This window comes from Delphinus delphis, chromosome 20 (genome assembly GCF_949987515.2).
Source record: "Delphinus delphis chromosome 20, mDelDel1.2, whole genome shotgun sequence".
NCBI classification, from domain to species: Eukaryota; Metazoa; Chordata; class Mammalia; order Artiodactyla; family Delphinidae; genus Delphinus; species Delphinus delphis.
Genome location: NC_082702.1, coordinates 10,992,334 through 11,009,932, shown reverse-complemented (window position 1 = coordinate 11,009,932; position 17,599 = coordinate 10,992,334).

The window sequence follows — 17,599 nt, the reverse complement described above, 5'->3', positions numbered from 1 at the left end:
ACAGAATTCAACCCTTTAAAAATTACTTATTTCCAAATATCAGTTACATCAAAACTGCATTGAGAAATGTCTGTGGTTCATCTTGGTCATTGTTTTAATCTGCACCCTACCTCTATGTCCATTTTGTGCAGGTAGGCCATCCGCGATATCACTGTACAGTCGTTTACTGGCTAGTGGTTGACAGCATTATTCCACATAATTGCAATTTTAATCATCCAATGTAACACAAAGGAGAATACTTCTGAGTGTTTTAATAGAGTAAAGCATTACCAGTCAGTATTTTACTCCTCCTGGGTGCCATAGTTGCATGTTAACTAGGAGATGTGGAGATTGTGCCTCGTCCCACCAAGCATTTCTGAAATTGTCTCAAAGATCACCAGTACTTAAAAATACTTGAAAAACAAAGGGAATTCTCTGGTTAAGGAAGCTTATGAAGCAGCATCTTCTAAATCCCCCTTAGGGAATGACCAAAAGCACCTTATCAGTTTATCAAAAGACAAGTGAAGAAAATTGTTCAACTTTGTTTAAATTGGTATATCTCAAACTGTACTATGGAAATACCAATTCTCACGACTTATTAACATCTTAGGGATGTGAAACTGCATTGGGAAATGCTGCCATAACTAAAAGAGAGTTTGTAAAGTTGGAAATTTCAGTCACCAAGTCTGATTGTTAGCTGACAGGATGACAGCATCATGCTCTCAAACAGTTAGTTGCCTTCTAACGTTTTCTCTTAATTTGTGAGTAAAAATCCTTTTGTACCTAAGTAGGCATGGCTCCTGAGTTTTATCAAATGCCATTTCATTATCCCTTTCTGCAGTGGTGTAGTATTTAATATGTTAATGTGATAATTTATACTGACAGACCTTTTGACTTCTTCCCATCCCTGGATATACCCAGGTTAGCCACTGATGTGTGTATGTGTGCGCGCGCGTGTCTCTTTTATATGCACTGCTTGATTTCATTTGCTACTATTTTATTTAGAATTTTTACATCTCATGAGTGAGACTGATAATTGTCTTTTAAAATGTATTTTTGTATGTTTTGTATTGTGATTACCTGTTCTTTAAAATTGCGGGACTGTATTGGCTTGTTTTGTTTTGAATTGGAAACCCTTAATCGCTCTTCTAGTTTCATCTGTTGATTTGCTTGTTTTCAAATTTCTACTTAGGACACAACAATTTCTCTGAGTGCCCAGCACAGTTCCTCTAAAGAACCTTCATAGCCGAGATCCACATAAAAGCATCATTCCAACACTGCCTCTCATTGAAAATCCTTCATTATATGTTCTTGGGTATGCTGTGTTGGGAAGTCAGAGCTCCTTATAGGACTGTTATGACCAAACTTGTCCATGTCTTTCAGAGCATACATGTACACATTTCTTTCTCTATATACTGGAAGTGAAATTGCTTCGGTTTGGTTATGAGTATGCCTGTGTTCAGCTTTAGTAAGTTTAGTTCTCCTAAATAGATTTCCAAACAGATATACCAACTGGCACTCCCACCAGCAGTGTGTGTTTGTATCCTTGACAATACTTGGCATCGTCAGTTTAAGATATATATATATTTTCTGCTACTCTGGTAGGTATATAGTGGCATCTGATTGTGACGATTGTGGTTCACATTTCCAATTTTCTTATTGTTTATTGGCTATTTGAATATTTTTGCAATATCTCTCCTTGCTCATACATCATTGGATGCATTAGGTTTGTCTAGTTTCACAAAGTATCTGTACAATTTGTAGGACAGCATTTAACACCTAGGCCATTCTGTGTGTGTGTTCATCCCCCACCAGACAGCTGGTTGATGGCTGTGATGGAATCAGCTTTGTCTCTGCATCTCCAGCTCCCAGTATGAACCATGTCCTTTAGTTGTTTGTTACAGTTAGGATATACTAATCAGAAATTAAAATACCAACCTGGCTGAAGAAATGAGAAAGTATGTTGAGTCATATAACAGGCTTTAAAAGGGAGAACCAGCTCCAGAGATTTTTGATTCATTAGGAAAATGAAATATTCAGAGACTCAGATTCTCTTTCGTTTTCCACTTTGTATTCCCCAGTGTTGGCTGCTACCATGACGGCTGACAGGTTTTGGGACATTCTACACAGCCATGACAACATCCAGAGGTAAAAATAGGAGAGATCATTTTCTGTTCTCTCTCTTAGGAGCAAGGAAACATTTCCCATTAGCCAACAGTGTACGTCTGCTCTTAATTGCTAAAATGGGTCATGGGTAGTTTCTGACATAATCACTAATGTTACTTTAAATTGGTCACAGACTCTTGAATGTTTTATTTAAATAAGAAATCTAGCAGACCCATGCATTTCATTAACTTTTCATGCATGTATATATAATGAAAGAAACACCAGAATAAACCGGATCCTTTATTTTAACAAAAATTTTACACGTGTACATTTCATAAAACATGACAATTTAAATTAAATGTATGTATGATTAAGACCACCAAACATAATTACAGACTCTTGAGAGGTTAATGTTTATTTCAAAAAGACAACAAAAAATCTGAAGTATTAAAGTCTATTTTATTAGTGAGAACATTTACTAGGAGCTTTTTATTATCTGATTTTTTGTAGCTGTTGGGGACAGGGGAAATATTAGTGGTCCATCTTTGTAAGGTATTTTTTCTCCCAGAGTCAGAGGAGGCTACTCTTTCAAATTTAACTCCTGGAATTCTGTTAGCTTCAAAACTAAAGAAGGCCAAATTTTATAATGTGGAAATAAAACAAAGGTGTAACTGGAATTTTGGGGATATATTTACCCAGTTCATTTTTATAACACACACACAGTGCTAAATTCAAAAGAAACAAAAGTCTTATTCTTTCCCCTTTCCCCAAGCTACACAATGATGCTCTTTAGAGACAACCTCATTTTTCAGCTTCTGTATTCTTGGGGAGATATTCTATATAAATAGCAGACTATATTGCCTCAGAGTAGACATTCAAGATTTGAAAATATTTCTTTAATACCTCATAATTCAGTGTCAGTCATATACCATTACTACGGATTTCACCAGTCAGATTTTTAATTCAATTTACTTTCGGTATACCTGAGTGTTTCCTGTGGAGGAAAAGGTCTGCATCGTCTTTGGCCACAATTTTAAAATATGATCCACTCTGGGCTGGTTGCCCTCTGTGCCTGGTGCACAAGAGATACTGTAATCTCCTCCACCACCATCACTATAGAGATTCTTTTCACTTCTCTCCTATATTGAATTTCTAGTTTTCTACTCTTTCACCTGGTGGAAAACTTCCAGTTGCTTTCTTAGAAGGGGTGCTTTTTGAAATAACTCATGCGGTTAAAAAGGTTATTCTCCCCTTCTGTTTCTGATGTCTCATTTTGGCCAGCAGGTTCTTAGGTATGTTCTTTTCATGGTGCACGGCAGAAGCACAAAAGGCTGAGCCAAAGCATCTTTAAAGTCTATACACCCATCCTGATCAGCCCACATTCTGTTGATTAGACAAGTGAAATGGACGAGTCCAATATTAACAGCAGGGGTGAGCCATGACCAGGGTACCTAGTAAAGGAAGAATTGTGGAAAACCGCTATAAGCTACCAGACTCTTAACAACATAGCTGGCATCCCTGTGCATCAGCACAACCATTACAGGGTAACTGAGCAGTAGTTAATAATTTCAAAGATGATAATTTACCTCCATGACATCAGTCAATAGAAAAATATAAACCTTTCCTATAACCATGCTTATAGTTGCTATACGAATTTATAAATTTATATTTATTTCTTTTAAAAATAGTGAAAAATTCAGCAAATTATTCTATATTAATATGGTTTAAAGTGAGTCTTATGATGACCTGGCAGAATGATTAAAGTCAACAGTATGTCAGTTTATGAATAATGGTGGAGAAAATTACAGGAGAAAAAGGAGAAAATGTGACAGAACTCTACATTAAGATGCTTTTTAATATCCCAAGTTAAGGAGATTTCTTCTTCATACAGACTTCCTGAATATGTGACCCCCACCATGTGAGCACAATTTGACAAAGAAATAAAAGGTATGGGCAGGCAAATGGGTATTCTTACTTCGTGGGGTTGTCTCGAAACAGGGAACACCTTTGAATGACTATTATCTGGACCACAATGCTGGACGGGGAGATGCTCTAACAAAAGGCCGTACAGAATCCCACCAACAACCTTTTAAAAGATGGAGGCTGTTGGAAGAGGTCATCAGGAGGAAGTGACCGCTGGTTGACCTGCAAACTGGATCCTGGCAATTGGAGACTCCTCCCTACTCCCTTCCTTGGAATGTACATTCTGCCCAATGTTCTCACACTAGGAGTCATTCCAAGCATGCATCCTTGAGGTGCTAATGTGTTGTTGAGACCATCTGGACAGTATATGTGACTGAACCCAGATACAGCCACTATATAAACTTCTAAGATTCTGGCAGGTGGGTGTAGAGATTTACTCACTTAAAGCAGCTCAAGACAAGCCTCCTATGTAAGTGCCCTTGCTTATTAACACTGCCACCTACCAATCCGGAGTGTTCTGCTTCTTCTATTGGTCTCTCCTTGCCCTCCACGTATGGGGGCCAGTTTTGAACTTAACCTGGGGACTTCTCTGAGTTTTCAAACCAACACCAAGAAGGGAAAGTGCTTGGAGACTTTAAGAGGAACTGGAAGAGGGTCAGAGGTGCAGAAGCATCATTCCTGGTTGTGCACTTCATCTCCCCTTCCCTTAAGGCTTAGTTCTGATTTAAATGTCATTTGCCTGGGTCCCCTCCCTTAAGAGTTCCCTCAGACAACTTCTGTAGGTCACATACAGTGGATGTCTGAGCCCCAGCATAGCTGAGATTTCTTTCTTTTGCTCTTCATTAGGCTGGGTTCTGCAGAGAAACAGAACCAATAGGTGATATAGATATAGATAATATATACATACATATATCTACCTATATATAGACCATATATAACCATATAGATAGATATATAGATAGATAGTTATTGGGTTGTCCAAAAAGTTTGTTCACTTTTTCCTTACACCTGAATGAACATTTTGGCCAACCCAATGTTATAAGTTATGGAGGCCAAAAAGTCCCAAGTTCTGCAGCTGACAAACTGGAGACCCAGGATAGCATAGTCCCAGTCTAAGTTTGAAGGCCTGAAGACCAGGAGAGCCGATGGTGTATGTTCCAGTTGGAGTGTGAGTGTGAAAGCAGCAGAAGACTGATGTTGCAGCTCAAAGACAGAGAGGAAGAATTCTCTTCGCTCAGTCTTTTTATTCTATTCAGGCCTTCAACGGATTGGGTGAAACCCACATCAGGGAGGACAATCTGCTTTACTCAGTCCACTGATTTCAAATGTTAATCTCATCCAAAACACCCTCAGAGACATACGAGATAGAGTTTAACCAAATATCTGGGCACCCATGGCCCAGTCAAGTTGACCCATAAAATTACCCATCACAGCTTTCATATAATAGGAGCTAGAGCAGAACATTCTGTTGGTGTCCCACCCAACAATCCCTGCCTGTTTTACTCCAGCGAAAACATGCCAAGGAGGGCGACTGAAAATATTATGTTTATGCTTTTCATGTGTGAGGCACAGAACTAAAAGATTCGTATAATTATCTAATTTAAATCTAGAAACAAAACCCTATGTGTGTGGTAGTAAGTAATATTGCCACTATACCAATAAAGAAAACTAAAGCTTATGCAAGTGAAACAACTTGTCCAAGATTCCCCACCTTCTAAGTAGGATGACATGGATTTGGTCTGAGAAGGTTGTGTTTCAGTGCCTTCAGGGCTTAATTACTCTGTATTATATAAATATTGAAGAAGAAATTATTATCTACTTAAGAGCAAAGATGCCTGAATTTCAAAGGTTTTATAAACCAGTCAGAATTAGTGTCTAATATCAAATGTACCTTTACAAATACTGTGTTTATATTAGACATTGGTATTTTAGGGCATATCTATAATTTTTACAAAATTGCAGAGACATTGCATTTTTGTATGTAATCTGTTTATTTTCTCAAAATCTTGTGAATATCAGGAGAAAAGACAGTCTCTTCAATATTGGTGCTGGGAAAATTGGACAGCTACATGTAAAAGAATGAAATCAAAACATTATCTAACACCAGCTACAAAAACTAACTCAAAATGGATTAAAGACCAAAATGCAAGACTGGGTACTATAAAACTCCTAGAGGAAAACAGAGGCAGAACACTCTTTGACATAAATTGCTGCATAATCTTTTTTTGGATCCGTCTCCTAAAGCAAAGGAAATGGAAGCAAAAATAAACAAATGGGACCTAATTAAACTTAAAAGCTTTTGCACAGCAAAGGAAACCATTGATAAAAAGAAAAGACAACCTACTGAATGGGTCATATTTGCAAATGATATGACCAATAAAGGGTTAATATGTAACATATATGTAACAGCTCATATAACTCATCATTAAAAAAATGATTAAAAACTAGGCAGAAGAACTGAATAGACATTTTTTCCAAACAGAAAATATAGATGGCAAGCTGGCACATGAGAAGACGCTCATCATCACTAATCATTGGGAAAATGCAAATGAAAACCACAATGATATACTACCTCACACTGGTCAGAATGGCTATCATCAAAAAAAACCACATGATGGTGAGGATGTGGAGAAAAGGGAACCCTCATACACTGTTGGTGGAAATATAAATTGGTGCAGCCACTGTGGAAAACAGTATGGAAATTTCTCAAAAATCTAAAAATAGTACTACCATATGACCCAGCAATTTCATTCCTGGGTATATATCCAAAACAAAAAACAACAAAAACACTAATTCGGAAAGATACATGCACCTCAAAGTTCGTAGCAGCGTTATTTACAATTGCCAAGGTATGGAAGCAACCTAAGCGTCCATAAACAGATGAATTGTTAAAGAAGATGTGTGTATATATATACACATATATATATATACACACACACACACACATATATATAATGGAATATGACTCAGCCATAGAAAAGAATGAAATTTTGCCATTTGCAGCAATATGGATGGACTTGGAGGGCATTATGCTAAGTGAAATAGTCATACAGAGAAAGCAAATACTGTATGATGTCACTTATATGGGGAATCTAAAAAATACAGCAAACTAGTGAGCAAAACAAAAATGAAGCAGACTCACAGAAAAGGAGAACAAACTAGTGGTTATCAGTGAGGAGAGGGAAGGGGGGAGGGGCAATATAGGGGTAGGGGAAAAAAGGGTTATTATGGGATTGCATGAAATTATGTCTGTGAAACTTTTGAAAATTGTAAAGCACTATAGAATTTAAAGAACCATTCAATAAAAAATCAATTTAAAAAAATCTTGTGACTATCAGTCATTATATCTGTACATAATTATTAATGCCTACCAAGTTTTCCATTTTTTGAAACACAATACTTTATCTGCCTATACATAATTGTGATTGTTGATCATTTCCAAACTTTGTTAATATAAATAATCCCATAGAAATATACTATTTTCTCTCTTAAGTTTAACGATTACCATGAGATACATTCCTATAGATGGATTGCTGGATTTAAAAACATGCTTACTTTTAACAAAAAGAATAAAATACCTAGGAATAAACCTACCTAAGGAGATAAAAGACCTGTACTCAGAAAACTATGAGACACTGATGAAAGAAATCAAAGATGACACAAACAGATGGAGAGATATACCATGTTCTTGGATTGGAAGAATCAATATTGTGAAAATGACTAAACTGCCCAAAGCAATCTACAGATTCATTGCAATCCCTATCAAATTACCAGTGGTATTTTTGACAGAACTAGAACAAAAAAATCTTAAAATTTGTATGGAGACACAAAAGACCCCAAATAGCCAAAGCAGTCTTGAGGGAAAAGAATGGAGCTGGAGGAATTAGACTCCCTGACTTCAGACTATACTACAAAGCTACAGTTTCAAGACAATGTGAAGGGCTTCCCTGGTGGTGCAGTGGTTGAGAGTCCGCCTGCCAATGCAGGGGACACGGGTTCGTGCCCCGGTCCGGGAAGATCCCACATGCCACAGAGTGGCTAGGCCCGTGAGCCATGGCCTCTGAGCCTGCGCGTCCGGAGCCTGTGCTCCGCAACGGGAGAGGCCACAACAGTGAGAGGCCCGCGTACTGCAAAAAAAAAAGACAATGTGGTACTGGCACAAAAACAGAAATATAGATCAATGGAACAGTATAGAAACCCCAGAGATAAACCCACACACCTATGGTCAACTAATCTATGACAAAGGCAAGGATATACAATGGAGAAAAGACAGTCTCTTCAATAAGTGGTGCTGTGAAAACTGGACAGCTACATGTAAAAGAATGAAATTAGAACACTCCCTAACACCATACACAAAAATAAACTCAAAATGGATTAGAGACCTAAATGTAAGATCGGACACTATAAAACTCTGAGAGGAAAACATAGGAAGAACACTCTTTTATATAAATCACAGCAAGATCTTTTTTGATCCACCTCCTAGAGTAATGGAAATAAAAACAAACAAATGGGATCTAATGAAACTTATAAGCTTTTGCAAAGCAAAGTACAATCAAGAAGAAAAAACAACCCTCAGAATGGGAGAAAATATCTGCAAACGAATCAGCGGACAAAGGATTAATCTCCAAAATATATAAACAGCTCATGCAGCTCAATATTAAAAAAACAACCTAATGAAAAAATGGGCAGAAGACCTAAATAGACATTTCTCCAAAGAAGACATACAGGTGGCCAAGAAGCACATGAAAAGCTGCTCAACATCACTAATTATTAGAGAAATGCAAATCAAAACTACAATGAGGTATCACCTCACACCAGTTAGAATGGGCATCATCAGAAAATCTACAAACAGCAAATACTGGAGAGGGTGTGGAGAAAAGGGAACCCTCTTGCACTGTTGGTGGGAATGTAAATTGATGCAGCCACTATGGAGAACAGTATGGAGGTTCCTTAAACTAAAAATAGAATTACCATATGACCCAGAAATCCCACTACTCGGCGTATACCCAGAGAAAACCATAATTCGAAAAGACATATGCACCCCAATGTTCATTGCAGCACTATTTACAATAGCCAGGATATTGAAGCAACCTAAATGCCCATCGACAGACAAATGGATAAAGAAGATGTGGTACATATATACAATGGAATATTACTCAGCCATAAAACGGAACAAAATTGGGTCATTTGTAGAGACGTGGATGGATCTAGAGACTGTCATACAGAGTGCAGTAAGTCAGAAAGAGAAAAACAAATATCATATATATATAACGCATATATGTGGAACCTAGAAAAATGGTAGAGATGAACCGGTTTGCAGGGCAGAAATAGAGACACAGACGTAGAGAACAAACGTACAGACACCAAGGGGGAAAAGTGGCAGGGGTGGTGGTGGTGGTGTGATGAATTGGGAGATTGGGATTGACATATATACATTTATATGTATAAAATAGATAACTAATAAGAATTTGCTGTATAAAAAATAAATAAAATTCAAAAAACATGCTTATTTTAAATAAGGATATAAAGTACTCTCTAGAAAAGTTGTATATGAATTATTTACCACCAAAATGAATTAGGAACTAATAGTACATCAAAATTAAGGTACAGTGAACATTATTTTTATAAAAACTTGCTAGTTTTAAGGCCAATATGGCATATCTTATAACGTTTGTATTTAGTTTTCATAAGTTACATATGTTTTCATGTACATTTTTAATTCCTCTTTTATTAAATCTCCATTTCTATCCTTGGCTCATTCTTCTTCACATTGGTGTATTCATCTGTATATTGTTATATAAAAACATTATTCAGTCCAATAGTTTGTTTCTCATATTTGGAACAAAAATTTTCCACTTAATTTGCTTTAACTTTGCTCAAGGGGATATTAAAACAGGAGCTTTACTATTTTCGTAGATAAGTTTGTTTATTATTTACTTTATGTTTTCTACTTGGATGTTATGCAGCCACACCCAGGATTCTGAAAGCTTTCATTTATATTTTATAAATATATTGGTGGTCTATGTTTCTTTCATTGTTTTCTCATTGTGGTAAAATATGTATCATAATGTTTACCATTTTAACCATTTTTAAGTGTACAACTCAGTAGCACTAAGCACATTCACACTACCACTATCCACCCCCAGAACTTTTGCATCATCCCAAACGGAAACTCTGTACCTATTAAACTATAACTCCCCATCACTCCAGCTTCTGTTCCCCCAAACCTCTGGTAACCACTATTCTACTTTCTGTCTCTGAATTTGACTGGTCTATGTACCTCATGTAAGTGGAATCATACAATATTTGACATTTTGTGTCTGGTTTATTTCACTTAGCCTAATGCTTTCAAGGTTTCCATGTTTTAGCATGTATCAAAATGTTACTTCTTTTTTAGGGCTAAATAATATTTCATAATATGTATAAACCACAGTTTGTTTATGCACTCATCTATTGTATACATTTGGGTTTTTTCCACCTTTGGCTATTGTGATATAATGTTGCTATGAACATTGGAGTACAAACATCTGTTCAAGTCCCTGCTTTCAGTTGTTTTGGGTATATACCTAAAAGTGTAATTGTTGGATTACCTGGTAATTTAAAGTTTTGAGGAATCACCATATTGTTTTCCACAGCAGCTGCACCATTTTACATTCCTATCAGCAATGCACAAGAGTTCTAATTTCTCCACATCCTCACCAGTGCTTGTTATTTTCTCATTTATTTTTTAATTATAGTCATCATAATGGGCGTGAAGTGGTATCTAATTGTGATTTTGATTTGCATTTCCCCAGTGATTAATGATGTTGATCATCTTTTCATGTTCTTATTGGCCACTTGTGTATCTTCGTGGAAGAAATGTCTATTCATTTGATCATTTTAAAATTAGGTTTTTTGTCATTGTTGAAGTGTAGAAATTGTTTTTATATTTTGGATGTTAATCTCTTGCCTGATAAATAATTTGAAAATTTTCTCCCTTTTTGAGGGTTGCCTTTTTACTATACTTATAGTTACCTTTGATGCACAAAGGTATTTAATTTTGAAGTCCAGTTGATCTATTTTTGTCTTTTGTTTCCTATGCTTTTGGTGTCATGTCCAAGAAATCATTGCCAAATCCAATGTCATGAAGCTTTCCCCTTGTGTTTTCTTCTAAGAGTGTTACAGTATTAACTCTTACTTTTAGGTCTTTGATCCATTTTGAGTTAATTTTTGAATATGGTCTGAGGTAAGGGTCCAACTTCATTCTTTTGCATATAGATAACCAGTTTTCCCAGCACTATTAGTTGAAGAGACTCTTCTTTCCCCATTGAATGGTCTTAGCCCCTTGTCAAAATCAATTGACAATAAATGTATGAGTTTATTTACGGGCTCTCAATTCTATTCCATTGACCTGTATGTCTGTCTTTATGTCAGTAACACAGTTTTGATTACGATACCTTTGCAGTATAAGTTTTGAAGTCAGGATGTTTCAAACTTTGTCCATTAAAAAAAAAAAACCCACATGAGTTTCAGCTTGTATTCAGTGCGTGTTAAGTGCATGGCTTTTACAATATGCTCATTAGATCAATATGTTTAGCTTGCAATTTTTGTCTGCCTGGGCTATCACTTACTGAGAGATATGTTAAATCGTCCACTATGTGTATAAATTTGTCTCTCCTTGTGCTTCTGGCCTCATTTTCCTCTCCAGGGCCATTCATTTTGTAACATCTCATCAGAGCTGACTTTTCAGTTTCCTTTTTCAGTTTTCCCCAGTGCACATTTCTTTAATATTCTTAGATACTCAGCTATCTAAGCATTTGATAGACTATCAGCATTTGAAATAATAATTTCTCTATTTTACTGAGTGAGCATTTCTAAGTATTTTGTAAGATTTTTCAGGTTACCTAGTTTGCCCCAAATAGAAGCCTCCATATTATTTCATGAAGTCCTGCTAGACTCTGTTTTGGTGCCTACCTGCCTCGGCCCCCTTTCATTAGCTCTTAGTTGCAATATGTTATGAGTATCTTTTTATTGGTCTACATTTCTAAACCAACAGGCAGATCTTTGAAGGTAAATACATTTCAGATTTGTCTGTGTGACCCCAGAGAAGGGCTATCTGTAGGATAAAAGAAGGTCCTTGGTCCCCACATGCTGATAGGAAGTGAAATCACAGTGTCAGAGGGTGTGATTGGAACTTGTGCAAATTTAGTAGATGGTAGGCTGGTGGAGGAAGGAATTGAAGTATTTATTTCTGGGCTGGGTGGAAGAAGGGCCATTCATATGTCTACAGGGGTGAATTTGGGTCTGGAAGTTCACAGGAGTATTTATCCCAGGCCTTAGAGCAGAAGCCTTCATCCTTACAGTGCCAGGGATATAAGTCTTATATCTGGTTTTTATGTCAGGAATTCAGCTCAAAACAGGTCAAGGGTGGACATCTTAGGCTAGACCTCAATCCTCAGACTTCTCTGTCAGTCTAGTTTCAATTCTACCTTTTGTAAGAAAAGCTGTGAACTGAATGGATCAGAATATGGCATCTAATAGGCTAGAGTTCTATCTTCATTTTTGAAAGAACCTAGAGTTCCCAAGATTGGAGGTAGGAGTCCAAACTTAATAAGTCCAAATTTCAGAATGGAATTATTGTAAATTGGTCAGTTAGGAGATACAAAACAAGACTGTTCACTGATGGATGTAACTCCCCTTTCTCTACCTGCCTTAAAGCACTGCTCTATTTCAGTTTCCCAAAGACAGGCATGGGGAAACAATCAGTTACTTCAGTTTTAAAAGCCAAGGATAGTGTGGTTTGATAATTCGACTTCTGCCAATGCTCATTGTTTATGTTTCTCAAGCTTAGGAGCGTTTATCTTACTAAGGCTCTTATCTTACAATGTTCTGTAAATTAACTTGGCTGCTCTTCTTCCCCCAGGGATAATCTCAAATAGCATCCCCAATACCTTTTTTTCTAAAGTTCATGCTACCTTTCAAAATGTCATTTAGCATTTTTCTCATCCTACCAGAAAAACATGTCCTAGAAGGAAAATATAAGTATCTCCCTCTTGCAGGTACTCTGAATTTTTGATGAGGTGGGGATGAGTACTTAGGGTACATTCACGGGAAATCTTTGCTCTGCTTTTGATTGAGATGAGATAGGGGGATTTGATGACTATTTTAGTGTATAGCAACCTGGGTGTATAAGCAAAGATTATGTTTGGCTGTGAGTAAGACAGATAGACCCAGAAGGACAGTGGTTCAACCAGGAAAAATTTTCTATGTCACATAAAATTCTGGAGGTTGGAAGTTTAACCCTGGCTTTATGGGTCTGCTCCAAAGCCCTCCAGTGCATCTTATTCAAATCCAGGCAGCAGAATGGAGGCATGGAGGAAGAAAGCAAAGGGGATGAACCAGGCACATTTAAGGAAAGTTCCCCAAACTGCCACACAATTCCAGTTATCTCCAATTGGCCATAATTGAAAATCCATGGACCAATAAATTGGAGAAAAACAATCATGATCCTAAGTGGCTCCAAATGAGCAAATAAAAAAGAGATGGTTCTATTATTATTGGAAGAAAGGGAGATGAATATTGGGAATAATTAGCAGACTTGGCCCCTAATTAAAATACCAATGATGGAACCCAACTTCCTGGACACCAGTACTGGTACAAAATATCTAGCAGGCTGGAATTAGATAACTGAAATGTGGGCTTACAGGTATACCTTACAGTGTTTAAGATCTTTCTGGAATTTTTGGTCTCTCCCATCCTATTGATCACTATGTCCTGCTGATTCTACTTAACATATGAAAAATATTTGACATTTTCCTACCATCACAGCTGTAGTGGATCTTCCTTATGTCCAATCTGGATTATTGCAATAACTAATAATACTGCAGACACCTTGCATTCAGTATTTTTCTCTCGTTCCCACACTATGTCTAATATATTCTGTATTACCACCAGATTGAACTTTGTAAGACACAAGGTTAGTGTGACTGAAGAACTGACCTTTAAATTTTATCTAAATTTAAAAACGGAAGCAGTGCCAGATATTTTCCCATCACTGACAACTTTGTTTTGGTAAGACTGCATTTCACTTTAGTCACTGCACTGCATAGATTTTTGTATTATACTGTGCATGTTGTATGTATATGTTGTGTCTAACATCACACATAAACACATCACTGATCTAGTTGGTGTCAAGAAATTGATGTATTTATTTGAATATTTTATGAAGACAACATGAGTTACACTGATATGAAGGAAATAATTGGTAACTTACTTTAATTTAAATTAGCATTCTAGTTTTAAAAAATAAGTGTGTACATTTAAAAAATTTTAAATGAAAGCATACTACTGATGCAGAATCAAGTGGATTAAGTACTATGGCCAGAATAGTTAAAAATAAGAGACTGGAAGAAGATATACTGTGAATTTCATGATGAATGACAATTGCAATTTGCTGTGACAGAGCAAATCAAAAAAGCTGTTTGATTATGGAAAAAAAGAACATTTAAGTTAATGAAGTGGAAAATATTGTGAGACATTTTCAGCAAATACTAGTAAATTTGATGAGAAATTTCCTCTTGATAAGCAAATAGGAATAGATGAAATTAGTTGCCTAAAATCTGAATTAAGTGTGCAATGAAAACTTTAAATAAATTTTAAACATAATCTGAGCTTATAACTCTGTCTAGCTATAAAATGGCTTTGGGTCTTGCCCAAAAAAAGGAATCAACTTTTAGATGGAGAGATAGCAAGATACATGATTAGTTTAATTGTGGAAATTTTATTATGATTTTATGAGCAAAGACTAAAAATTATATTTTATAAAAAGTGAAAAGAATCTTCAATTAAGCCACCCAACAACTGCCCTTAGAATACAAGTTCTTTCTAACAATATCAAAAATCAATTAACTTAAAATTTGTAAAGCTACACATATTCTTCTTTAGTTTCAGATGAGTTGTACAATATGAGATACTGCCCATTTAATACTCTGGGTACATTGTATCACAAAAGGCTTCCAAATCAAAAGGAAATTTTGTGAATTTGCAGCCTAAAAAATCAGATTCATAGCACAGGTATTTTTGAATTTTTTATATATGTCAAAAAACAGTTCCCACTAGGTATGAAAAAAAATAATTTCTATCACAATGGATAGTGCTCCGACAATGTTACACTAAAAATGTGGATTCCTTGGAATTTTAAGGCAAGAGACTAATGTCTTCCTAATTGCTTTCTTCACAGTATGAAAAGTAATGGTTTAGAATATACACATAAATATTATGAATCATTATTACTTTATGGAACTGTTGAAAGAGGAAACAATGAATTTATTTATGTTTTTTGCCAATGCGCATTGGTTGAATGATGACAGAGTTTTACAAAGATTTACCATACTTTGAACTTTGAGACTTAAGAGAAATACTTGCCAAGTATTTCATAATCAAAATCTCCCCAAATGACAATGTGATTTATGTTTTCTTACCATATCATGCTGCATATGAACAAACAAAACCTGAAACTCCAAGGAAAGGAAAAGCGTTTCTTGTGACCTAGCTAAAAGGGTAGGAACATTTGTTGAAACTGAAACTTTTAATAAGTTAATGAAAATAATTTTACATATTTTCTAGATGAATCAACATAGAAAAAATTCACTGTAATCAAAAGTAAAAATATGCTTGCAATGAAGAAGTAGGAAATCTTAGTAAAGAAACAGAAACTATAAAAAAGTACTAAAGAAAAATTCTAGAATTGAAAAATGCAATATCTGAAAATAAACATTTGATAGATAAGCTTAACAGCAGAATTGAGAGGACAGAAAAAAGAGTAAGTGAGCAATAGAAATTATCCAATCTGAAAAACTGAAAAAAAAAAAAAGGCTGAAGATAAATAACAGAGCCAGTGACCTGTAGGACAATATTAAAAGATTTAACATATGACTACTTGGAACCCCAGAAGGAGAAGTAAGGGCAGAAAAAATATCTGAAGATATAATGGCCAAAGTTTTCTGAAATTTAGTGAAAGGCATGAGTGTACAGATTTCAGAGGCTCAGAGAACCCCAAAAAGGATTAACACAAAGAAAACTATACCAAGGGACATCATGCTCAAACAGCTGAAAACTAAAGGTAATAAGAAAATCTTGAAAGCACAAAGAGGGAAATGACACATTACACACAGAGGAAAAATAATTCAAATGACTTCTCATAACCTATAGAGGCCAGCAGTCAGTGATATAATATCTTTTTAAAAAATATATAAAACAAAACCCAGGATTCTATAGCAAGAAAAAAAAATCCTTCAGGAACAAAGCATTTCAGTAAAAGAAACAATGAAAATTCACCACCAGCAGACATATACTCCAAGAAGTGCTAAATTAAGTTCTTCAAGCTGAAGGGAAATGATACCAGATAGAAATTTAGATCATTGGGAAGGAATGAAGATCATGTGAAAAGGTAAATATGTGGGTAAATATGAAAGATGATGGTGTTTTTTTTGGTCTTAATTTCTTTAAAAATACTCAAGACTGTTTAAATTTCCAAGTGGAATGGTGATGTGACTTTCTGTGGGCTACTTCTTAATTGCAAAAAACAAAAAAATCCCCAAAAAACTAGTACTGATACAATGGAGAGAGCTGGTGGTCAATACATGAATCAAGAGATCAAACATAGCTTCACTATGTGCCACCTGTTATTTTACAATATTGAGTACACAATATTATCTATGAAGTTATCATGTCAAAAATGTTTAATCTGAAACCTAATCAAGCCTCTAGACATAACATCCAGTTCAGAATAAATGCGAGGGATAGAGAAACAACTTAAGCCCACTCAGAGAAAAATTAGTACAAATACAGAATGTGCAACATTACATGGTTACTTCTCCTGAGTCTTCAAAAAGTTTGTCACAAAACAGGTAGAGGATAAGTGTTTGACCAAAAGAGACTCAATAGCCATAATCATATAAAATATGTGACCTTAGTTTGGTTTTAGGCTTAAAAAAAAAAAAGCCAGCACTTTCAAAAGACATTCTTTAAAAAATTGGAGAATTCTGTAAATGGGATGAATATTACAGAATATTATAGGTCTACTGTTGTTTTTTAGGTGACAGTGGCTTAGTGGTCATGTAGAAGATAATCTTTAAATCTAGCAGTTGTATTTTTGAGTTGTATGTTGATTTTTTTTAGAGGTGAAGTGATACCTAAAACATTCACTCAGAAGGCACAGCAAAATTATATATATATAAAATCTATAATATATGTGAATCTGTATATATACATTTTCATGAGAGAGAGATACTAAATATAGGTGGAGGGTAAATAAACCTTCATTGTACCATTGTTGTACCTTTTATGTAAATTTAACATTTTTCAAATACTTGAGGAAACCTTCTCCAAGTCAACATCTGTCTTTTGGCTACCCATTGTTAATCTTTAATTTCCATGAGTTGTAGGGAATGTGGATTGTATGTTATCTGTATTATAGAAATTATTATAAAAAAATTTCTTCAAACCACTTTCCAATTTTTCAACAGCTATATTCTGAATATTCAAAAGCATAGGGTTTCTTACCATTATTAATCTTCAGGGGGATGAGCTTTGAATAAAAAAGTTTCTTGTT